The following is a 26,894-nucleotide window of genomic DNA, read 5'->3' as shown; positions in this document are numbered from 1 at the left end:
TATCCCTCATTGGTAAGATCAGACCATAAACTAATCTCACTAGACATCCATATTCCGTCCCCACCCCCAGCCAAGGTGAAGAAATTTTCAAAAGCAAACTTCACACTTCTCAAAACCAAGGTGGAATCCTTCAAAGCCCCCAGGCCAGTGGAAAATACGGCCCAAAACACAGAATCCTTTACAAAAGCATTCTGTGGACACCTACAGGAATGCATGGAGCATGCTATCCCAAATAAAACCAAGACTCACTCCTCCAAAGGCAGGAGACCTGTCTGGTGGACCCTGGCCATAAATAAGCTATACAACAGAAGGAGAAAGATACTACATGATAGAGCAAAATCCCAAAAAGGGAAGGCGTCTCTGATCAGTACTAGCAAGAAACTATGATCCCTCATAAAATCATCTAAGGCCAGCTTCGAAAGAAAAAATGCACAAGACACTAAAGATAATCACAAGGCCTTCTTTAGTTATGTCAAGAACCTAGGAGGCAACTCCCAGATATGCTCTGAGTTAGTGCAAAATGACAAAAAATGCACTGAACCCACAGACATTGCCAACATCCTGGCAGAAAGGTTCAGTGCAAACCCCCCTTCCCCCCCAAAAGAGAAAATGTCTATCCCAACAGAGTGTAGCCTTCCTGAGATCACAGATGCACAGGTGAGAGCTGCCCTCTCCAAAGCAAAAACACAGCATCAATGGGACCAGACGGTGTCCCGGGCTGCATCTTACTTGAGCTCCAAAAAGAACTAAACCCTCATATAAATTCACTGTTCAGTCTCAGCCTTACTACATGATATGTACCCAAGGAATGGCGTAGAGCAACAGTGGTCCCACTCCACAAAGGTGGTGCCACAACAGACCCTGGAAACTATCACCTTATAAGCTTGACTAGCCTGGTCTGCAAAGCTATGGAGCGTATCATCATGGAAATCATAAACAAAGATATTGGGAACCTCCAGACACTGGATCCTACCCAATTCTGCTTTGTTAAAGGCAGATCTTGCCTCTTGAACCTGGTCGACTTCTTTGAAACAGTTACCAAAGCCATAGATGAAGGGAAGCTAGTCCACACAGCCTACCTGGACCTCGCAAAAGCCTTCAACACAATACCCCACTCAGGCATCATAAATAAGCTCACCAGCTTAAATATCAACCCCTATGTCACAAGATGGGTTGTAAACTGGCTCAGGGATAGAACCCACATGGTCAGAATAGCAGGTGCCATGTCAGACTCTAAACCAGTTATAAGTGGCATCCCACAAGGCTCAGTCCTGGGACCTCTCTTATTCGGTATATATTTCTGTGAGGTACAGGCTAACATGGGTGGACTATGGCTGACCAAGTTAACAGATGACTGCAAACTGGGTGCCATAATCGACTCTCCGGCTGACACAAGCATCTTCCAAAAGGGTCTCACAGAGATGGATAACTGGTGCCAGAGCCATGGCCTAAAGCTAAATGCCAAAAAGTGCATAGTCATCCCCTTTGGGAAAAACAAAGTGCCCACAAATTACCACATAGGTGATAATCCATTAAGTACGGAAGAAGTAATTAGGGACTTGGGGACCCAAGTAGATAGCAATCTCTCCTTTGACAATCACGTTGCCAAAGTGGTTAGAAAGACCTTCTATATAGCCCACCTTATCACAAAAGGGTTCACATCTAGATCAAGAGAGGTCATTGTGCCCCTCTACTCATCACTTATCAGGCCCATAATTGAATACAATGCCCCATTTGGGATGTACCTTACCTGACACCTGCAGCAACTGGAAAGACCTCAAAAGTACCTCACCAAGAGGATCAAGGGACTCAAACAGATGCCCTATGCAGTTCAGCTAAAGAAACTCCAGCTCTACTCAGTTGTGTACCGCCTACTCAGAGGCGATCTGTGTCTGATGTATAAAGCCATGTCCAACCCAGAATTAATGGACATGCTCCATCTCAGGAAATCCAAATCCCTTAGAGCTACACGCTCCAGGGACTTGAACCTCAGTACAGAAATAAATAGGACATGCTGGAGGTACAGATTCATATCCCAGAGGCTCCTCTCACTCTGGAACAAAATCCCAATCCATGTTAGGCAGAGCCCCTCACTGACCCTCTTCAAGAGAAATCTTGACGAGTGGATGGGAGATCGTAAGTTTACCCCTGGGATCTCTCCTGTGTCCCTGCTGGACAGAGGTACAGTAAACTAACCTTAAAAGGGCTACCTTCTGTGACTACTATACAGAGGCACAGTCAGCTAATCTAAAAGGGTGGCAAAAGCCAAACACACTCTGGCTAGGCTTATAAATGCCCTAGGGCAGATAGACTAGTATCAACCTATGAACCTATGAACCAATAGAAAAGAACACTTACAATAAAGTACTTACACTTACACTCTATATACAATGTTCAACATCTTGTGGTGGAATTTGTTCCTAATATAATTGAACAGAAAGTACCATCCTGTACTTGGAACAATATACTGAATAATTATTTGCATGTGGTTGACATTAGACATTCTTCTAATGGGTAATGACTATAGTAGGGTATTAGTAAGAAGGAAAGAGAGAGAGAGGCTTCAGGATGTACAGGGGCTTATAATAAAAATAAGTATGGAGATGTTAGAGGCTGAGAAGAGAAAGAGTTTGATTTATGGCATCTACTGTAGATGTGAAGAAGGTTGTTGCTGTGTGGCATGTGTTTTTAAGATTATGCTTTTTCCAGAATACAGGCATATTTCTAGTTTCTTTTATGTAATCATAAATTAATTTATTACAGTCAGTTGGTAATACATTATAGTTAGTTGTTAATTACATGCTATTTTGTTACCAGAAGTGCAACATATTCTATCCACCTGTGATTCAGCTGTGTTATTGTTGTTGCATGTTCTTTGCCTGATTCTCCACTAGCATGGTATGTACTACAAATATCTTGCTGAATATATCTGGATTGTATTGTAATGCCCTTCCAGACATGTCTAGACAGTGGAAGAGTCCCTTTAGTTGTGCAAATGGAGACTCTAATCTGATTCACATTTTCACACATGTTGTGTTGCAGGCCTTTTCCTGCATCGACTGACTTTGATGGCATCACCACAATTTGTTACTGTACTACTGCTTTTGCTATTGCTAGTATGACCGCAATGTAGACTACAAATTATGACATTGAACATTGGTATGCATCACTGCACAGCACCACCATTTTATATCCTTTTGAATCAGTCTGCCATTTCAGGTTCCTTCATTATCATAATGTGGGGCTTATTAACATGGGGATCCTCTTTTCTGTGCCATTGTGTTTTCATTAGAATCCACAGTATAGCTCACTATTTTAACCATCGTGCAGCTCCTATCTCTTAAAATCGCCCACATCCTATGCATGACAAGCTACCCATGCTGATTTCTACAGTGCAACTTGTTGTCTATGAGTCCCAGCATGAATTTTTTGTTGCCAATTCTTGTTAACTTTAAATCCCTATAGTAATATGAAGTTACATTCTGGGAGGTTTGCTTTAATAGTGATAGAGAAATGTTGCATACAAAAATAAAAATAAGACCGCTAAATCAGATTGTGATGGCATCCATCAAAACAACAAAATAGACTTTGATGTCTACAATGAAAGTAAGGCAGAAACATCAGGGAGTAATTACACTTAAAATGTAATACAAGCAAACTTTTTCTTACGACACAGGGTTAGATTCAGACAAGATTTTATAGCACAAGAAAAGAATTTGTCACCACCAAAATTAGTGTTTATTACCTGTCAGACAGTGAACCAAAGACAAGTGCTCCAACTGTTACTCCAATGAAGAAAAAGGTTGCTGCAGCCTGGTTTAATCCTTTCTTCTCACAAACTAAGTCCCACTGGAAAGAAAGGAAATATGTCTATTTAATTTGTTGATAAACTCCAACAAGGTGAAAATATTTCTTGTTCTGCTGAACAAAGTTTAATCTGTGGCAACACTCTTCCAAGCATAACTCATTGCTGGTATATCTTCTACCTGCAAGATATAGCTGTAGCTCACTATCAACTGGACATTTCATTATTTTTTGACATAACAGATAATGCATTTGCCTCAGCAGACACACTCCAAAAGGAGCCCACTGATAACCTGCTCTGGTAGCACCTATTGCATAGCATACTTTAACTACATATTCAGTGGAAGTATTGTCCATGAACTCCATCCATGTGCACAATAAACAGAGCAATCTAACTATGTGACTAACTCTTTATTAATCACTACCAAACTGAATCTGTATTCTCAAGCATTATTGAACTCAATGAAATGCAACCATCAGAAGAACAGAACAGATTATAAAACATATAACAACAGGCATCATGCCTGCTCACCCTGTGAAAGTCACATTTAAGACCCCCTCCTCTAAGATAAACTCAGCTTAAAAGTCACGCTAAAGCAACTACCTCTTAATCCAAACACATTACAAATCCCTAGCAATGGCACACTACACTGCAACTCCCATAAAGCACTTTCTAATAATAAAGAGAAAAGAAGGAGCTATATTTATTACCGTAAACTGCCCCAATCATGACGCAAACAGATAACAAAACAACACAGCATAGGAGGTTTCATGCAAACAGGAAATAATATTGAAAACAAGTAAACCAATCCAATAGTGCCAACAGGAGTCACCAAGTGATAAAAGCTTTATTACACTAAGCACTTTTGTTCTGTACAAACTGTTTAATTAAGCACAAACCAAATCAATCTCTCAGAACTGCTGGCTATGAGACACAGAAGCCCACAAAAAGAACTTGTTCCACTAGGAAGTTTAATTAACTTAAGAACAATGAAGTAAGCACTTTTGACTTGTTCCAATGAATAAGCCTTCTTCAGACAACCACATTACATCCCATCCTGCTTTAAATACATTCAGTAGATGGTCACATGCTCAAATCCATTAAAGCTTAAACATCAAATATTATATAAGTGAAAATCCTAAAAGTCGTGCTAATAACAGTATAATAAATCTAAATAACCCACTTCATGATAGAAAATACTATATAGTTCATAAAATATTATATCAAATCATTCACTAACAGAACATCCAAATGTTCTGCTAAAAGCACTAGAATGTGAAAATGTTAAAATATTAAAATATTAAACTGTAAAAATGTAAAAAATATAAACGAATTATGTATGAAAAAATGTAATAATGTGAAAAGACCTAACAATCAGCAACCAGAAAAACCCAATTAGATGCCAAAAAATGTATTAGTTAAATATACATAGGCTGAAATATAAATCAACCCCATTATCAATAATATAACAAATAACTGTATACTTCTGAGTTTCAATACGCAGGCTAAAAATAGAATTTTAGGTTCTTTTTTAGTGCATTGAATGAGTATCATTAAGAATATTCATTCACATATGTTTACTTTTTATATGTCTTGGTTAATATATAAATAATGTATATAATTATCTGTTATATTATTGATTTACAATTTATTTTATAGTAAAAATACTATTGGGGTTGATTTATATTTCATCCTATGTATATTTAACTAATGATTTTTTGGTATCTAGTTGGGTTTTTCTGGTTGCTGATTGTTAGGTCTTTTCACATTATTACATTTTTTCATACATCCCTTTTTTTATATTTTTTTATATTTTTACAGTTTAATATTTTAATATTTTAACATTTTAACATTCTAGTGCTTTTAGCAGAACATTATTTGGATGTTCTGTTAGTGTATGGTTTGACAGAATATTTTATGAACTATATAGTATTTTCTATCATGAAGTGGGTTATTTAGATTTATTATACTGTTATTAACATGACTTTTAGGATTTTCACTTATATAATATTTGATGTTTAAGTTTTAATGGATTTGAGCATGTGATCATCTACTGAATGTATTTAAAGCAGGGTGTGATGTAATGTGATTATCTGAAGAAGACTTATTCATTGGAATAATTCAAAAGCACTTACTTCATTGTTTTTAAGTGTAATTAAACTTTCGTTCTGTAATCAAGAACTTCATCAGAGTATACCCTAATAGATATGTCCCTTTCTTATAAAACATAACACCAATCAAATAAAAAATATAAACATAAGTAATCAATTGATTAATAATTCATTACCTAAGCCCTCAACCAGTTAAAAACTAACAGTCAATAAATGTAAAATGCAAATTTACTTTTAAGAAAATGTTACATACATAACAATAAATATACAATGGTAACAAAAGTTAAAGAGTTAAAAAATACTTGTATAATTGACAATCAAAAAAAAAACACACAGTTAAAAGGCTTAATAATGTCACAAGTTCAAAGCTCTCAATTTAAGCACACTACTTATTGAAATTACATTGTTGAGACCAAGGTGAACACTCACATTTAGTCTGAGCTGCTAGTTCATCTCCTGGAGCTCCAACAAAATATTAGTGTCCCCCACTCTGAGATTATATTGCACATAATCCACAATAAAAAACACAAACTATTTAAAGGTGGTACAATTCAAATGTGCTTAAACAAAACAGTTAATGTTTTTTTTTTTTTTTTGATATCATGGTAGTGTTCCCAAATCTTGTCCTTTAATTTTCAGGCAATTTTCCCTATGTTAAAGGCAGGAAAGCTGACACATGTAGTTGTATAAACTACTACAGTAGAATCCCAACTCCCACAACAGGAACAAGGAAAAGACCTATCAGATCCCTCAATAGAAATATAAGGTCCTTCATGGGGGAAATTACATTGTTGACAATGACTGCATTTTGCCATATAACTATGTTTACCATAGGCAGTGGTCAACTCAAATTCACATAAATTCTTGAGGTTTTGGCCTGTACTAAAATCAACTTGGAGAACCTCTTCCAACTTAACCTTCAATTCATCAGAAAAAATTGAATTTCAATTATCTCAAACTGTTCTCACATACTTGTGGGAACACTCGTAAAAAGTAAAATAAACAATTAATTACTTTAAACATTCTTAAGACTTGGTATAGAATTGGTCTGGTACAAATGTCTCCCCCAAAAAGCTAATATTACACAATAATGGACAAAACTTGGAAGTTCTACCACTAACCACTTCTTCTTTTTAATATCCAACAATAAACTATTAGGATAACCCTGTGCACTGAATAGGGTGATCAAATAGTCAATCTCAGACAAAAAATTATCAGCACTAATAAGTCTGGACAAACAGACATTTTGACCCTTTACTACACCTTCCTTATGGAAATAAGGGTGCCAACTATCAAAATGTAGGTAAGAATTAGAAAAGGTTTTCTTCCTAAAAATATTAGCAGTGTATTTCTTCAATGAGGTATATTTTCCAATAGTGACATCTAAATAGTCTATGCTGTCTTACCTCATCTGATGTGCAAATGAGAAATTGAGAAGTGCAAAAAACCTTTTTAAATGAAAATCTACCTTAGAATTAAAAAAAAACATTTGTTTTCATTGTATCTTTGTTCAATGGGAATCTCTTACCATGGATTTGAGTGTACCAGATATGCATCCCCATCTGTGAGTATGTCAAAAAAGGCATAAAAGGCCTTCCTATGAACATTGTTAATGCACCTAGTTGATTGGGTTGCCACTTGTCTCTCTTTCTGCAGTTCTGTCCTGTTTGTTGGTGGGTACTTGAAAATGGTAAATGTGTTCATACTTTACAAGAAAAAGTATTTTGTCACTTTTATCTAAATGTCATTGAAATTTTTGACGCTACATTTAAGTTATCTTAACATAAAAACTATTATAAATAACTAGCATTTAAAGCTTAACATTTCAGTACTGTGTTGCTGCTTATGTAAATTTGTCAGAAGGGGGGACAACTACCTTTAAAACCCTGAATGATCTAATTACTTTGTTTTGCTATGAGAGGGGAGTGTTAAGTCCTCCTCATCTCTGCAATAAAAACAGTGGAAAACAGTTCCACAGCTCTCTGTCTTTTTATATCATCTGATCTGTTCCTGACATTAGCAGGATTAATTGTCTATCTAAGACTGACAGCAGTAACTAACAGGACAAACTACAGATTTAACTGAGGTCAGGATTCAATAAACTCAGTGTAGGTTCCACGCAGAGCCTACACGCAGTCTATTCATGTACACAGTACTGCTCATCACATAGCATCATTCCATGAATATTAATGATGCACGATGCATGTAAGCAAGGTTTTGTGGCTATGAAACCTATACACTGAATGTGGAGCATTCCACACAACGTTTTAGTGTAAGAAATGTGGTCAAACACTAAACTAATACGGGACAAAGGCCCAGTATGTATTTTCTGAAGGATATGAAGTATAAAACATACATTTTACCAGGAACAGGTCAAACATATGATGCAACTATCTGGCAATTCTGCAAAACCTTGGGCAGTCATCTTTTGTGTTTTAATTTCTTTTATTTATTTATATTTTTGGGCCAGTGTTTGCATGATGCACCACTTGGCATAAACATGTTTAGCTGTGCTCACCTGGTTTACATAAAGTGCAGCAGTGCACAAACTGGGGGAATGGACCACCCAGATGTAGACAGGACCCAGACAGCCACACATATAACATGGATGCATTCAATTAATAATACTGTGCATTGCACAAACATGGTAAGTGGTGTTGCACTATGATTACCAGTGAGAACCTTACAATAACTATTACAATAGCATATATCATCTCACTAATCCTGTGGCAGCAGATGTTAACTGTAGATGTGGAGTGCAGATGGTCCAGGGTTCTAGTACAGGCTGTGCAAATTTTGTTTTGCTCTTATGAGATTGCAGATTATAGCAATGAAGCACAACATACACAACTGAATTCTCAACCTTCTTGTGGTAATAGCTGTAAGTGTAGGAGAACTGTATACATGGTACATTTGACTAGACCATTTACACAAATGTCTGTAGACCTAATAATCAAGAAATTGCATTGTTCACCACTGTTGCACATCACTTACCTTCGCACAAACATGGTGTCCGCCAGTGCACACCCTCACTTACCATGTTTGTGAAATGGTAAGCAATGCACAATGTTTTCAAATGTTGCAAAACCAAAATGTGTGCACTCTCAGTAAGAGCAAGACATGCAATAGGCAAGAAAACATCAGCATATAAAATGCAGTTGGTAGGAAATGCTCATTATACATTGAAAGTGAACTATGGCAGGCTTGCCAGGAGTTGCTGGAGAGGGTGTGCACTTTCAGGCATAGAGATGGGGTATCCAGGAGTTCAACATTTTTGCTGGACTCCTAATTAAGGAGCATGGGCCCTGGTTGTTGCAGCAGGGCTATTCAGGCTCAGAATATAAAGCTGAAGACTGGAGTAGTATTGCCAAGGCTTTATCCCATGCTACAAGTATCCCACACACTGGTGAGCAATGCAGACATTACTCCGATGACTTCTGGAGGAGGAAGCAGGATACCATCAACCTTTGGATCAGGGAATTTTGTACAGGAACACCCCGCAGATTTGTAAGCATCAATTTCAGTAATTGTAAGAACTGAATATAGTCAAGACTGGTATTAATAATGGTGTTCTGCTCTGTTTTTTCCACAGCTCCTCCACAGCAAGCCTTGACTGTACAGTCTCATAATGCTTGTTTAGTAAGGCTGTGAGACGCATGAGGTATGTATGCATCAGAACAGTATTTTAATAATAATAATAATTTGTATAGTAATTTTTCAGCATTAAAAGTGAAGGACCACTTAATTGGTATTTAATACAGCTGTATCAAACAGAACATGCATATTCCAACTGTAAAAGAAACTATGCATACTTTAGTCTGTAGCACAATGCAATGGTGCCATATTATCAAATAACAGTGAGCATGCATCTCAGAACTGTAAAAGGAAAGTATGCATGCAGTAGTCTGTAGGACAAAGGAACAGCACAGTATCTGAGAGTAGTCATCGGCTGTGGGTTCAAAAACCACACTTCCCAAATATACAGTTGTTGTATCTTTTGGCTTTTCCCGATTAGGGGTCGCCACAGCGGAACTCCAGTCCGCTAATGACTGGCAGTAGATTTTTACATACCGAGTTGCCAGCCCTGATGCACAACCTTCAACGAAGGTACACCCATTCACGCATGTCTCCACACAGAAGACGCTTTAGCTGTGAAGCGAACAGGACGTCTTACTGTGAGGCGACAATGCTACTGCAGCACCACCACCGCAGTTCCCAAATATACAGTACTGTTAGGTTTTCATCATTACTGGAATGTAACTTGATACCTCTATACCAGTGACAACAAATGACCTTCTATAAACAGTAATCAGTATAATTGGAACACACATGTGTGCAATATATGCACACATCAAGAATCGGTGCCTACAATCTGTACTATAGTGTGCCTCTGTTATAAACTTGGTAGTCTTAAAGTACGGAAGACACTTGTTAGGAGTTTATAGTGTTAAAAGTAAAGGTAACAGAACAGAGTCAAATAATTGTATCAATGCTTTGTATGTTACATATGAAGTTACTAATGTTCTCCTTTTTTCTTTCTCTCACTGCAACCCTTTTCTCTCTCTTTTGTTTTTTTTTTTTTTTTAATTTTTTGTTTTTCCCATAGCACAGTGGGGTAGGCCTGTCCCACAGAATCCACTTGCACCCACTCCATTGGCTACAGCACCTCTGCCTACCACATCTGGTACAGAAACTGATAGCACTCCATCTGCCACCCCTGCACTACCTGGCTCCTCAGGTACTTCTGCCCTGGAGGATATGCCAGTGGCTCCATACAGGAGCAATGATGGAGGTGGTGATTTTATCAACTATGATGAACTGCCAGGGATGGTATGTAGGATGGTGCACTGCACTTTGAGCACATGCCTACACTGAATTGAGTGCCTGCTCTCCATCCTCGTGCAGACCACATGTAGAAGGAGCAGACATCGGACACTGCAGCCAGTGGTGATAAAGTGAGATGACAGTAATGGCAGTCTACTGGGTAGATAGATTGCAGTAAGCAATCCTTCATGTGTGAATACATTACACATATGTGTGTTCCAGTTGTACTAATTACAGTTTACAGCAAGCCAGTGGTGGCACTGCTTTACACCTCTGACATTACATTGCAATATCAATAAAAACCTAACAGTATTTTATCTCTGGGAAGTGTGGATTTTGAAGGCACAACCTATGACTACTCTGTAATACTGAACTGTTGTTTTGCCCTACAGAATAATGCATGCATACTTTCCTATTACAGTTGAGAAATGAATGCTCAGTTTGATACAACTGTATAATATACCAATAAATGCATCATAACTTTTAATGCCAAAATAATCCTACTGCTAGGATGCATACATACCACATGTGCCTTGCATCCATGCCAATATAGCAGCATGGGTTCACACATTCAGTTCTCGGTCTGTGACAGTTGCGGAAAAGCAGGACAGAACAGGATACCATTAGGCATATCAATCCTGACTATATCCAGTTTTTAACTCTGACAAGTTAGTCTCTATAAGTAATACTTACACATCTGTGGGGTGCCCCAGTCCTACATTCCTCGATCCAACTGCCAATTCTATCCCCTTCCTCATCCTGAGGTCTCTGTAGTGATTCCTACATTGTTCACCAGTATAGGGGGATATCTGGAGCACTGCTCAGACCTCAGGGCAGACTATTATATGCCTCTGTCTTGTAATATGAGCCTGGGCCCATGTTCATTCACTAGCAGTCCAACAAGCACTTTGGACTCCATGACACCCCATCTTTAAGCATGGAATCTCAAAAACTCTCCAGGAATGCCTGCCATGGCTATCACAGATCAAGACCAATGTGGAATGACATTTTCCCACCAATTACAGGTATCACGCTTACTGGGAATATGCACTTTCTGGACTTGAAAGTGTTATGCAGTGCTTACCATTGCACAAACACATTGCACAACAGTGAATGCTGCTAAGAAAGGTGTTTGTGCTATGGCCAATAGTATCAATTGGATGTATCCAGTGTATGCTTCTGGCTGTCTGCGTCTTATCTGTTATCTAGGTGGCCCACTCATCTGGTTTGTGTACTGCTGTTCTACACACAAATGAAATGCGTATAGCCAAAGCCATCTGTTCTGAGAAGTGTATTGTGCAAACAGTGCCCCTCCTCAAAAAAAAGAAAAAAGTATAAAACATGGAGAATTAGTTGAAATGTGGAAACTCAATCTATGACATACACAATAGAAACTATTAGTACACATGAGATATGACTACATAGGTTTGGATCCCAACTCTCACTGCAATGCACCATCAGAAAAAAGGAGGAGGGATTTATCCATCTTTGCCCCACAAACAGCTTTGTAGCAAAAACATGACATAATTCGTCACACAACCAAGTGCAACTGAATGTACACTGATATCAAGGCATGACTTGTTATTTGTAAATGTATTATATGTAACATATTTGGATGTAGTGCACTTAGTGATCACAAAAGCTGCTATGATTATTCCTTGCAAATATACAGCTGTGTCTTTTTGTGTTTCTTGGTCATTCATCAGTTATCTGCCCAGTACTCAGAGACATGCAGTGTGCAAGCCAGTCGGTATCATTTACCTTAAAATGTGTGAGGATATTCACTGGTGACATTATGATATGCATTTGCCATCAAATTAATGGAAGGTTGTTTGCCACAAACAAGCATAGACTACTGTTTTGATGGTGGGGAGTAAGGGTCTATATTATATATTCAAAACTTCAAAATTTCGAACCTCATATGTTCGACAACATGAGCGAAACTTGAAACCTCGAATATATAATAAAAAGTAAAAAAAAAGCAGGGGGGAAATCACTCCTGCCACCCCCACACCCCTCTACTTAAATATACCAACTTCAAGACCGCACTTCAGTGCAGAAAAGGGAAATTTTCCCATTCTGCACATACGGAGCCATTGCCTTTCACCTTTGAACTTTTCGAAGTTGGATCATATGGTGTCGACCATATGACATTCGAACTTTGAAACATTCAGCAATTTAATACGGACCTGGGGAGCAAAGGTGGGCTCCTGTCATGGAACATGAAAGGATACAATACTCTTTCAAGGGGGCTGGACCCAGGCTAAGCTACTGTTATGGCACAAACAAGGTTATGTTGCTCTTGTTACCCTCATTGTTTTGCATCCTGTTGGTTTGATCTTGTGAGAGTGGTGAAGCTGGAAACTGTTTTGAGTCTCCTTACTTTTGAACTTCTTTGTTATGATTTCCCATTACAAACATATGGTGCTAAACTGACGACATGGAGTGATCGTCATTACTTTCAGGAGGTATCAATGTGTGAATCTTTGAGGCCTGAGGCCTACTACTTGCTAATGGAAACATACAAGTCAAATAACCCCCTGCTGTTGCATGTGACATTAATGTCTGTACAAATCTCCCACCTTGTACTTGCTTACTGCATCAACTGATGAAATACAAGGACATGTTATAATATTACATAATACAGTACATGTTCAGGACTTACCTTGTAAATGCAGCAGTTGCCACAGTGTAAGTTCAGGGCTGAGTGTAATATAAGCAATACACAGCCAATACATGTGGAGGTAAAGACTGTGGCTCTGAGTTGAGGCTGACAGAAGTTGCAGACTTCCTGTATTGTGCGTCTGTCCACAATATAGCACTCTACAATGTCCATGTTGTGTATGTTGTGATAAGTTAAATGTGCCCTGAAATCTCTTCTCTGTCTCGACCTAGACCTATTGGCAGCAACAGCAGCATTGTCTGCAGCCTGTAGAACATACAAATGGAGTTAGGCAGCAGCAGCTCCTAACATTCTGCCTGTGTAGACTTTCTGTGTCTGTACTCCATTACTTTTGACATCCACAGGAAAAAAAAAACGCATGGAGTCTGCATGGTTGCTTTATGACTCCTTGAATAGCTCCATCAGATTGGTTGATAAGCATGCAATTCAGTTGCTTATGCTGTAATTAGAATCTCTGAAACTCAGCATAAATTGATGCAATCCATTAATAATGTATTCCAATATGAGAAGGCAAATGTGTAGCTAGTCAAACTGATGGTGAGGATACTAGCTAGTCAAACTGATGGTGAGGATACTTGCTACATGTTCAGCAAAGCAAAATATTTCTCAAGCTATCTTTAGAGAGGAGTATTGAACTCTAGCAGGAATGCTGTCATTTTGTTACCTACATAATGCATATGTTGGAATATATTAATGAATAATGTGTAGCAATGCCTTTAACACTGTTATCTGTATGCATTAGTTAGAAGTGTACTGATGGCACTACCATGTTTGTTAAGGCATTTCAGAGGTACAAATGATTGACAATACATGGAAATAGTAAGCAGAGTGATACATATGTACAAATGTTTCAGGGACAGGTCCTTTGAATGCATGTTTACCATTTCAAATGAGTTTTATTAGCAAAATGGATCACATTCCTGTTCTTTAGTGAGTTGGGGGGGGGGGCAAAGAGAAGTTATCTTTATGTATGCCACAAACTAGAATGGACTGTTCTTTTGGGGGGGCCACAGCTGAGTTACTGCTATGGCACATACAAGGATATGTTGCTCTTGCTATTGTCCTTATTTTGCATCCTGCCTGTTGTTAGTGTTTCACATCTGTAGTATGTTTTATGTTCTTCCTGTAGGTACTATTGACTGCCTACCTTAACTGTTTTATCTGGTAACAGATACTTTGTAGTTATATGATACTTATGTGTATTATCATTCTGTTGTCTTTTAGGACTGAAAATGTCATGGAGGTGCAGACTCTCCTTCAGTGATGCAGAGAATACAATAATTATGGATGCACTCCATCAACATGGCACTTTTCATCTCTGAAGGGGTCATCCCAATATACCAGAGAGGCTGAGATTATAGCAGCAGCTCATTGCAAACATAACTGATGTGGGTGGCCACAGCTGTACTTCTGAGTAGGTGCACCACAGGGCCACAACATGCTAACATCTGCATGGAGGATTACAGCAGCTGCTGCCCAAGACCAGAGGGTAACCAAGGGTGGGCCTGCTACAGAACCACCTCTCACCCCCAATGAGGAATTCCTGCTGAATCTTCTACAACACAACAACTCACAGCAGAGTGACCCACTATATGTGATTGATGTGGATGCCCCTCCTTCTCAGTCCCAGGAAGAACATCTAGGCGGGCTTTGTTATATGACCAGTTGAATACTGTTGCTTAGTAAAACAATTGAAATAAAAGTTACTTCTGCGTCACATGTCTTTTTTTTTTGGGGGGGGTTAAAGATTGATACAGTGATAAGCCCAGTTTGGAGTTGTCAGCCACATTCTCGTTGAACTAACAGATCATTCAGATTGATAGGAGTACATGTAGTACCCCCTGTCTTACTGTTAAATATGATGTTGACCTTACCTCTTGCTTAACTTATTTCAGGACTGTTAGGAATCCAGCAATGTAGGTGTCCTGCAGATGGTAACTAAATCAAGTTAATTTCAGTACTGCAGATCAATTTCTTGAAATATAAGGTATCATTTTAGGCCTGTTGTTTGTACTGCTGTACTGTCTGTAATAGTGGCAGCACTGTTAGTTGATTAGCATATATTGCACCATAATAGTGCAAGTATTAATGTATGCCTGTGTTTCTCCCATTTTATCACTGTGATCATGACAGTGGGAGTATGGGACCTGTGCCACCTGATGTCATTGTCTCATCAGACACTGATGATGATGGTGGTGAAACTGAGGCACAGTTGAGGGGGGTTGCAGAGGTTGAATCTGACACAGAAGTTGACATCCAGCCACCCCCTTCTTTTTCCCTGAAATATCCAGTAGGCCTACACCAGTCCACTGAGGCCAAAAATATAAGACAGGTGGAGGTCAGTTACATTGTGCAGGGAAGTGTGGCTACTGTGGCTTCAGTGTTTATTGAGTCTGGCTGTAGCCATAGTGTTGGTGAGGTGCCACATAGGAAAGCTGATATTGGAGTTCAGAGGGCACCTGCTGTCCCTCCTCCACCTGGCACAGATGTCTCTTCCGTGTCACACAACATATGTTTAAGGCCATCATGGAGGCACAGGCACATTCAGAGAGGTGCTCCAGACAAATGCTCAGGGATTTGGACATTGCACAGTCTGACATGGGTGACTGCCTCCACCGTGTCACCGATTCCCTGGATTGGATGAATGTCATGTTGGAACAAGTGGTGTCTATGATGAACAGTGGGGTGCCTGTCATGGAATGAGCAGTGTATGTGATATAACATCTGCTGACAGGGGAACAGCATCCTCATGGGCATAGTTCAGCAAAAACATCTGCTGATAGCCAATGTGGCCATTCCCAGTGATGCTTCCATAGTGGCACTACTTCTGCTGGTCCATTGGTGAGTCTGCTGTCCACACCCACACATGGCAGGCCATGAGGTCATGGCCCTGGGCATTCCCATGAAGGAAGCATGTCCAGCAGACACCAGTCACACTCAAGTAGTAGCACTCCATCTGACCTTGGGCATGGAAGTGCTAGTGCAACTACTGGCAGAGCCAGTTCTCATAGTTGGGGAAGACAATGATGAACTGACACCTCTACCATGCACAGCTCACATCTGTCCAACATACCAGGACTTAAAGCTAGCACTGAGCTTGGCTGTGTTCATGCAGACTCTCACTCACCACTTTCACATGAAGGACCCCTACAGACACACACACACACACACACACACACACACACACACACACACACACACACACACACACACACACACACACACGCAGCTTGCCTGACTGCTTCCCATTCTCCTTCACAGACTCTAACTGACCTTTTGTGTCAGCCTGAGTCTCTTACCCTCCCCCCGCACTCTGTGCAAGTGATGACATATGTGCTGCATCACTGTTTTCCCTCTTTTGGATTCAGAGATACAAAAGCTTTGTGTCTGATGCTCAGGGTGCATAACTACATTAGTGCCTAGTTTATCTGCATTTATGTTGTTGAACCGATAGTTGTAACTCTTAGTTATATTTGTCTTGCCAAATGATACAGTGGATAGCATCATCATCTCAGCACTTTCTAGTATATTCTCTTGTAAGGGTTGTTAAGTCAGGAACTGCAATGTGTGTCATTACTTTATAACCTTTCTCTTTAATGTTTCCCAGTACATACATATGGTGCACATCATAAGACATGCCATCACAATCAGATCTCAGGATTGTATGACAACACTGTAGTCAAACTCATCAGAACAGTAATATATTATAATGCTCTCTTTTGCATGAACCTCACCAGACACATGCAGCAGCTGGACAGACCACAGGGCTTTCATCAAGATAACACAGGGCCTACTAACCATGACATGATGTATGTGGGTAGATTAAAAGACAAATCACTGTTATCTGTCTGGTATTGCATTAAATTGTAATTGTCATTCTAAACCAATTACTTTTTTTAAGCACTTGGGCTTCAGGCCAATTGTCTTACATTAAGAAGGTTTGTAGTCTACACTCTTGTGGGTGGAGACAGTAGCCTCTGTCCTTTTGAGCTGGGAAAGGCTGGTTGAATGCTTATTGTGGCTGTTGTTCTAAGTCTCTTTGTTATGGTTTAAACATTTGTCCTCCCAACCAGTTATTTTACATCAGGAAGGTTTGTGGTGTAAAATCTTGTGGCAGGGTTGGCTACCCTACACCCTTCTAAGCTGGGAATTGCTGGTTGAAGGCTTATTGCGTCTGTTATTGTGAAAGTGTCATAGTTCTGGTTTAAGCACTTGAGTTCCAGGTCACTTATTTCACACTAGTAAGGTTTGTTGTCTACACTTTTGTTGGAGTATTCGACTGAATTGCTGCTTTATTTAAACTGTTCAACTATTGTGATTAGGCTTTTCTGCACTTTGGCTTTCTAGTAATTCTGCATTTTATAGCATAGGCTAGATTCAGGCTTGCTGAATCTAGACTGTTTGGTATCACTGGAGCACTAAAGCTAGCCGTCTTACATTAAGAAGGCTCCCCTGCACCCATGTGGCAGAACTGTGCAGCCGAGAACCCATCTAACTTGGAGATTGCTGGAATAAGGCTTACTCTTGGCCTTTCCCTTTATTTTCTTTTTAAAAATAGTTTAACTTTGCTTTTATTCCAGCGTTGTGTTTTGAGGGGGGGGGTTTGCTCTCAGGTTACCATAGCTACTCTGAGCTTGCACTGCTGCCCTGTAATCAACTCAGTTGTGCATTGTGAAACATTGACACATTTTTGTAACCCTAGCCCTCCATAGAATACACACATTTTGTTAGTCTTACACAAAAACGTGGTCCATCTAATCCATTCCCCGCTAGTTACTACAGTATATACCTTCCATAATGGATGGACAGTTTCCCACCATTTCTCCAAGCAGCCTGATTTATGTGGCTATCCTGAAACAGAACAATTATCTCATATATACTGACAAACAGTTACTGCTAAAACAAACTATTACAACATGTGGGAGCTGTATCTATATTATGAATGTGGAATCCAATTCTCTCATGTAACAAGAAACCAGATATCAAACGTTGTCAGCACACATAATTCACCTCTTGCACATAACAAGTTCACAACACACAAACCCACATATATGGAGCTACTCGCTAGAAACCTAACTAGAGATCAGAGATCTCCCAAGCGCAAACATACTGCACACAGTGCAGACCCAACAGAATCCACAACACATAATAATATACACACACCAGTGTCTCATCCAATAACCCCGTCAGGCGAAACACCTCAAAACCAAATGTCTTGCTCATAAGCAATTCCATAATGAGACACACAGATGTCCCTCTTGTGAGGCTGGACAAGGAGAAGGTTGCAGTCAGCTGAGAGGGTTCATCAGATCATGCATGCACTCAAGTCTCTCAACCACAATTGCTGTTATGACTATGTCATAGTCCATGTTGCAGTGAATGATTGGAGAAAAAACTCACTGTACTATATGAAGGTGCTTGCCTCCCCCATAGTGGCCTTTTTAGGCAATGTCAGAACAACTAAAGTCCCAGCGTAAAAGAATCCACTAGAGACAAACTGAAGGTTGTGCTGCTTGATGCAAGGAGTGTAAATCAGAAACTGCAGTTACTGGAAGAACTACTTACCTTGGAAGATGCCCATGTCTGTGCAGCCGCAGACAGCCCCATGGCCATACAAGGCTGCAATGCTTTCCCCATGTTCAGACATAAAAACTAGCATGAAAGAACCAAAGGCGGAGGTGTATATATCTTCATTAAACACAAATATACCACAAGACTGGTCAAAAAGTATGATTCGATATGGCTACTCCAAATCCAACTAACTGTATATAATCCCCCCTCCATATCATTGTTAGTTACAAGTCCCCCACCATGAACTACAAGTACCATTCTGCCTACTTGGACCTACTTGAGTCACATCTTGGTTATGTGTGATTTCAACTATCCTTCCAATGATTTGGAGTCATATATGTGTGCACAAATATGCTCACCCTAAGGTTCTTGGACTATGTTAATACACATGCTGTGTAACAGATAATCTGCACCCCTACAAGGGGCTTAAATATCCTATACTTAGTACTTACCAACATAGTGGTTCTCTGTACTAACCCCTGTGTGTTGGTCCCTCAGTCAGATCAGATCACAATTCAGTCTTGTTCACATTCACAATCATACCTGACACGCTCTCAAGAGCAGAAAGGATGAAATATTTATCCAAAGGAAACTATAGCTTCCTAACCAATACCATAAATAGTTGCAAACTCCCTGCTACCACTGTCAACAATGACTGCTGTACAGAGGTGTACACAAATTGCCTGTATAAATGCCTACACAGATGTATAGATTCATAAATGGATCAAAACACGGTCCTCACAAAAATCAAGCCACCCTGGTGGGCATCAAGCATACATAGGTTATACAACAGCTGGAAGAAAGTAATGTCTAAGAACAAGAGGGAACTGACTCAGCAGAGGAAGGACACCCTCCACAGCTTCAACAATGTAATTAGCTATCTTGTGATGTCCTCTAAAGCCACATGTGAACCTAAACTAGCATCCCTAGCTAAAGGTAATCAAGATGCATTCTATAGCTACATCAGAAATCTAAAAGTGAAGGGACAGCTTTGTGATGAACTAGTAGTGGACGGTACCACTCATACTGACCCTGAGGACATTGCCGACCTGCTACCAGACAGTTTGGGGCAAACTTCACCCCCCTGTTACCACTAGACATGCCCCAAGGCATACCTGTCACCAGTCCTCTACCTAGTAGCTGCAAAGAGCAGTTCATAACTGCACTCTCCATGGTCAGAAAACAGACTCTATAGGATCGGATAACATCCCAGGCTGCCTACTAAATGGTCTGAAATACAATTAATACATTCTTTAATATGAGGCATTTAAGACATGTCATATGCTTTAAAGAATGTTTTTTTTTTTTTAAAATTTATTTTTTGATGGTGGATCACCAGGGTTGTTTATTCTTAAACTTCCCATTATATCTGACTCTAGTAGGATGGCCAGGTTAAAGCACTTATCTATGAAGGAATGGCACTTTGTACAAATAGAAGCTATGTCAGTGTCAGGTCTGGTTATGTTACAAGTGAATTTGGATAGCTCATAGAATTTGTAATTTGTCCATTTGAAATTCCTGAATTCAGAATTACTGACAGCAGGGATTTTAGTCATATCGAAATAAAGTTTATGGTCAGCCTTAACCAAGGATTGATAAGCTTGAGTGGTAGTGTATGAAGTTAGGACCAGGTCAAGAATATTACATCCTGTAGTTAGTTTATGAACTCTATGTTCCAATCATTTTTTATTTATTAAGTCTAAGAATCTTTGGACACACCCAACTTTGGTGGTACAGATCCTCCCATTTATTAATGGGTAGTTGAAATTTCTCATTATAGAGGCAATTTTACTAATAGGTACTTCCTCAAGTACACTTAAGAATGTTACATGGTCATCAGGGGACATGGTGGGTATCCTGTAGTGGGCTATAATATTATAGTGTTTCTTATTTGAGGTAAGTTGGAGTTCAATTGTGTGTCTCTGAAAATCTGTCTAGAGGTCAGTTGGTGCTTTACAAATATGAAAATGCTTCCAGCATTTCCGTCAGGCCTGAATGAATTGCAGGCATAAAGTCCTCACTGATTACACAAATGTATATGTGTTCATGTTGCGAGAGAGCCCCATGATCAGGAAATGTATTGTTAAGACATCTGGCATTGAGAAGAGCCACCTTGATATAGACCAACTGAGGGATGGAAATGAATACACAGATATCTGCTATGTTTGGATGCCCATTAGTTGGACTCAGCCTAAACAAAGTACAATGGGGGCAGCAAGGACTTTAGTCAGAATACAGAGTCCATGAGTGACAGTTGCAGACCTTCCTTAGTGAAGCAAGTTGAACCATTGATCATTGCGTCTAATGCTGAGAAATACTGTGCCCCCTTAGAATGACACCAACTTGTACGATAATTCTTAAAGCCAATCATCTCTTGTTTGTATATAGGCATCAACCTGGCCAAAGGAAGAATTCCAGTCAAGGCCAATGTCTTGCCTGTACTGCACACATACATGGTGAAATGCAGTGTGCCTCAATGCATGTCTGTCAGGGGTCTACACCTCAAGTCATTCACATTCACACAGGCTGCTGCCACTTATCATTATCATATTTGTCTCATGCAAGAGAATTTGTGAGCTTTTGTGAAGTTATGGATCCCGGCACCAGAAAGACAACTAACTGTAACCATGTCTTTGTCCAGCCTTCTAAATATAGATTCATTGTACCTGACAACAGAGTTACCATTTACTACAACATTGCAGTTTTTACTCATGAAATCTGAGGAATTAGAAGATTCAAGGTCTACCTCCTTGTGTCCTTTATTATGTGAGCTTGGTGAAAATGTGGCCATGGATATCTGTTGAGATATAGTTTTCTTATTCCTAGGAGACTTTGATAATAAGTTTTTTACAGCTTCAGTTGAGTTTATTATAGTGTGGCTGTGATGAGTGTGTGATATCTCTAGATTGCATAGATATCTGTACCTTTCATGAACCAACTTATTTCGGTCAAGTAGTAGCACATTGTCTATGACCATATGAAACTGCCTGATGGTACTAAAAGCTAGACGACTGGAAGCAGACATGATGGGAGAAAGTTTACCTTCCATTTTGTCCATGTAAACCTTGGATTTAGGTTGGTCCAAGTGCTCAAGAAATAAAGATATACCTTTCATACCCTGACTTCGCTGCAGAGTACAGTAAGAAAGGCAAGCTAAGTGAAGGCACAACTAATTCTGAGCAAAGCAGCTTTGAGCAACCATGCACACATAGATTCATAGGTTCGTAGGTGTGTACTAGGCCAACGGCCCTGAAGCCTTAACAAGCCTATCCCATAGAGGTGCCCTGGCATCATGCCACCATTAGTTCCTGGTGCATCTATCAAGTAGTGCCACTGGAGTCATCTCTGGGGTGAACTTTCTATTTCCCATCCACTCATCACGATTTCTCTTGAACAGGGCCAGTGAGGTGCTCTGCTTGACATGTATGAGGATGTCTGTTCCGGAGCATGGGCAGTCTCTGGGTTATGAACCTGTCCCTCCAGCATGTTCTGTTGATTGCGGTAATGAGGTTGAGGTCCCTGGACCATGTGGTGTGGAGGGATTTGGATTTCTTTAGGTGTAACATTTCTAACAGAGCTGGGTCAGACATGGCTTTGTAATTCAAGCAGAGATCGCCTCTTAATAGACGATATGAGACAGAGAAAAGCTGGAGTTTTTTTAGTCTGTCCATGTACGACATGTTTAAGGCCTAGGATCCTCTTAGAGATGTACTTTTGTGGCCACTCCAGCTGTTGCAGGTGTCTAGTGAGGTACATACCAAATGGGGCATTATACTCTGTAGGCCTATATCACTTGGAGAGTTAATAATGGCTCCCAGCTTGCAATCCTCTGAACTTGGTCAGCCAGAGTCCCTCTGTGCCAGTCTGGACTTCTGAGAAGTAGATGCCAAACAGGAGAGGACCCAGGACCAATCCCTGTGGGACTCCACTCATGACTGGTCAGCAGTCTGACTTGGAGTCTGCTACTTTCATACTGTGGGTTCTATCTGTGAACCAATTTGCAACCCACCTAGTGATATAGGGGTTGATGCCTAGTTTGCTGAGTCTATCAATAATTCCTAAGTGTGGAATGGTGTCAGAGGCCTTGGCCAGATCGAAGTAGGCTGTATGAACTCCCTTGCCCTCATCCACAGCTCTGTTGACTAATTCAAAGAAGTCAACCAGGTTGAGCAGGCATGAGCTACCCTTCACAAAACCAAATTGCATGGGATCCAGAGTTTGAAGATTCCGATATCCTTGTTAATTAGGTCCATGATAATGCGCTCCATAGTCTTACATATCAGACTTGTCAGACTAATGGGGTGATAATTCCCAGCTTCTATAGTCGTTCCCACTTTATGGAGAGGAATAACTGTAGCAGTGTGCCATTCTGTAGGGACAAAGCCTGAGGTGAGGCTGTAATTTAACAGGGTACACAGCTGTGGTGCCAGTTCACTTTGTAGTTCATGTAGAACACAGCCAGAGATATTGTCAGGTCCCATGGAAGCTGTATTCTTGGCCTTGGACAATGCAGCTTTAACCTGTGCTGCAGTAATGATGGGTGCCTGGCATTTTTCCGGTATTGTGATTGGTCCTTAGGGGGAGGAGAGGGATAAAGTTGGGACTGAATCGATAGGCCAATATGTTGGCAATATCTGTTGGCTCAGTATAGGAGGTACCATTGTGAAGTAACTCAGAGAAAATCTGGGTATTGCCATGGAGATTCTTGATATAACTGTAGAAGGCCTTGTGGTTATTTTTAGTGTCTGCCACAATTCTGCCTTCGTAGCTAGCTTAAGAAGTTTTTATGAGGGATCTCAACTTTTTGTTCAGGCTAATAAGGGAGTTTTTCCCAGTCTTGGGACTTCACCTTTTTCTGCAACAGTTTCTTCCTTGTGTTGTAGAGTTTGTTAATGGCAGGGAATCACTAGATTGGCTTCCTTTTTTTGGAGTAGAGTGTCTTGGTTCTCTTGGGTATGCCTAGTCTGATGCATTTATGTACATGTTCGTACAGTGCATTGGTGTATGATTTGGCAGTCATGTACCTATTTTCCATTTGCATGTGTGCCGTGAAGTTAGCCACCTCTGTTTTTATGAGCCCAAAGTCAGATGTGGAGAAGTTTTTCATGGTGGTTACCTTTGCTGGTGGTGTGGGTGAGATGTGGATTTCTATGGTAATTAGTTTGTGGTCAGATCTAACCACGGAGGAATTGACTATTGGCAGTGGCGGCTGGTGACTTCAAATCAAAGGGGGGCTGCAGGAGACAGCTGAATGGGTGGGGTCAATGTGAAGGGGTGTGGCCAACTAGAAAGGGGAGGAGCTATGTTCAACACCAAAAAACTAACTTTAATTAAATATGCTGCCCTGGGTGCCAAACCATCATTATGAGAGTCCAATCAAGACAAAATGAAGTGTAGAAGAATAAAATAATATAAAAATAAAATATTTCAATGCATTGGCTGCATGACAGCTCACTTAATATCTAGATGGAAACAAAAAGGTTGTGAGGCATGAAAAAATAAATTACTTTTTAAATACATTACTGGAATGCCAGTCAAAATCAAGTATAAGAAAAACAAGCAGCACTCAACTCAAACCACTTCTCCTTACACTGCAGTTCTAATTATAATTTATATTCAGCTTTATTAAAGTACCAAGTAACACGCTGAAAGTAGAAATCTCTGTGATGCTCCCACTTGTAAAAATGTTTCTTATCCAAAAAAGACCTGCTGCCTGACAACTATCTACTTGTTTCATGGGGAAGACATGATCAAAGTAAAAAATGAAAAGCAAACAAGAAACAAGCTCAAGATACATTGCTTAAAGGATTACTGTACAGGTTATGGACCACACATGATTGGCATTCTGTTTATGGGTAAAGCCTGCAGAGTTGACTGGAAGTCTCCAACAAGTGTAATGAGCTCTTTAAAATAAGTAATCCTGTCCTTTATTACAAATACTGTCATATGCATTTCAACACCCAAGGCTTATACATTATCTAGTTAACTGTTTTCTGCATGGCAACAACAGAAAGGTTTCAATGTTGGCAATTCTTTAACAGTATGCTTATTAAAGCTTACTTGCTTCTTACAATCTCAGACAAGCTTACCTGATGGTCATTAAAGCATTGCTACTTAAATGCAGAGTAACAGGTACTTTGAGTAATAAGCATAAATCAACAGTACAGAAATATGACAGACCAGACCATTCTTCAAAATCAAGGACAGATGAAAAGCCACTGTAATACTTGTGTCTCTGTACCTCAGAGCAAGAACTCTGGACAAAGTCATGCATAGAAGTGGGACAAAGACCCAAAAATATTTTAAATATTTCTCTTATAAACTTAGAAAGATAATAGAATAGGTCTTGCATTAGTATAAATTTTCTGAAGTGTATAAAATCTGAAACTCAAATGTCTGCCGTTATTTTCTAACTTCAGTCTTTAATGATTTGTCACTAATTTGCCAAAAAAAACCCAATTTTATGAAAAGTGAACCAAAAATGTGATGCAAAAATATAAAATAGCCACACAATACAGCTGGGAACCTGTCAAAGAAGGTACACTTTAATATTAGTACTGCTAACTTGAGCAGCTGACAAAATAATAGAATCTACATGCATTTCTGAAATACAAGTAATCTATAACTCTGATTATTACAGTTATTTCTTAATTGTAAACCCTCCATGTTTTCTTCCAAAATTGCTATTTTGCAAAGGGATTATTAGGGGGTAGAGCAACATTTTGAGCCAAAATCAGGGACAGTTGAGAGGTTTGGTAAATGCCTAATTCTATAAAGCAATTTATTTGCGCATACCTCTCAACCTGTTAATACAATAAATCTGGACAAGGCCAAATATATTGGGGGAACATATAAGCAGTACTAAAAATTGCTCTTGTATAAACTGAGACAGTTGATAGAATAACAAGTCTTACTTTAGTATGCATTTTTCTGAAGGTTATGAAGTCTGAAACTCAGTGTGTCATTATTTAGTGACTTCATTCCTAAATGATTTGCCAGAAAACCACAAATTTTATGAGGAACAAACCAAAAATAAGAAGCAAAAATCTATTCATTCTTTGAAAATCTGGACAGTTGGGAGGTATAGTTAAGCAGGGGCTGTCCGAGTTTGCTGCCCTTCCCCATCACAACATGGTCCAATGGAGCCTCCCCCTGCAGCCATTCCAATGTTCCATTACTTGGCTATTTCACTCCATTTACCATAAACCCTAATGTGCATACTGCTTTATTTCTATGATGATTTGGACTTCATTTGAAAGTTTTATTTTACATTTTACAGCAAAAACACGACGACATCTGCTAAACAAAGCAATGCAATCTCACAATGAAAACAGACTTAGCATTAAAACTTCTCTGCCCTTGAAACTCACATTCATTGAAACAGCATTGAAACCGACATTCAAAGAAAATATATTTTGCCAGTGGCAGATAAAGATTAATTCTGGGCTGTTTTCAAATCATAGGCCCCTTGCATATGAAACATACATGTGCTCTTTGATACACCTTCCTGATTGTACTAAATTATATTCCTTGTACAATACAGTACAGTTGTTAGAGGGCGTTTTAAATGTATTAAACAATGAAACAAAACGCATGCACCCATAATGACAAAACTGCCCACTTCAGAACATTTCCATCATAAAAGTCTACCCAAACTTCTACAGCCCACCATTATCAGTAAATATGCACAATTCTACAGTCAACCATTATCAGTAAATATGCACAATCTCTGAAGAAGTAAAAGTTATCTAAATAATTCCACAGTAAAGAAATCTGTAACTAATGAAGAGGTTGCTGCTAGCAAACACCTTTATATGTCATGGCTTCATCGAAAAATAAAGTGTCTGTTGCCCTTGAGGAACAAATTGCCTATATTACATTAAAAAAATGATAAGCTAGT

General features: G+C 39.5%; 1 protein-coding gene and 1 long non-coding RNA gene across 2 annotated transcripts in view; one reads left to right on the top strand and one right to left on the bottom strand.

Annotated features, from left to right (window-relative positions):
* Nucleotides 1–26,894, top strand: part of LOC122813297 (solute carrier family 22 member 7-like) — a 1,073,907-nt gene that overhangs the window by 507,971 nt on the left and 539,042 nt on the right. The window lies entirely within an intron of this gene.
* LOC122792655 overlaps nt 1–26,894 on the bottom strand; it is a 79,680-nt gene that overhangs the window by 26,745 nt on the left and 26,041 nt on the right. The window contains exon 2 of the long non-coding RNA XR_006363424.1: nt 3,746–3,849. This is a non-coding gene — a long non-coding RNA (uncharacterized LOC122792655). The remainder of the gene's footprint in view (nt 1–3,745; nt 3,850–26,894) is intronic.

The sequence above is a fragment of the Protopterus annectens genome, chromosome 1.part0 (assembly GCF_019279795.1).
Source record: "Protopterus annectens isolate FY-2018-M chromosome 1.part0, PAN1.0, whole genome shotgun sequence".
Taxonomy (NCBI): Eukaryota; Metazoa; Chordata; order Ceratodontiformes; family Protopteridae; genus Protopterus; species Protopterus annectens.
This window is presented reverse-complemented; position numbering and strand designations above follow the sequence as displayed.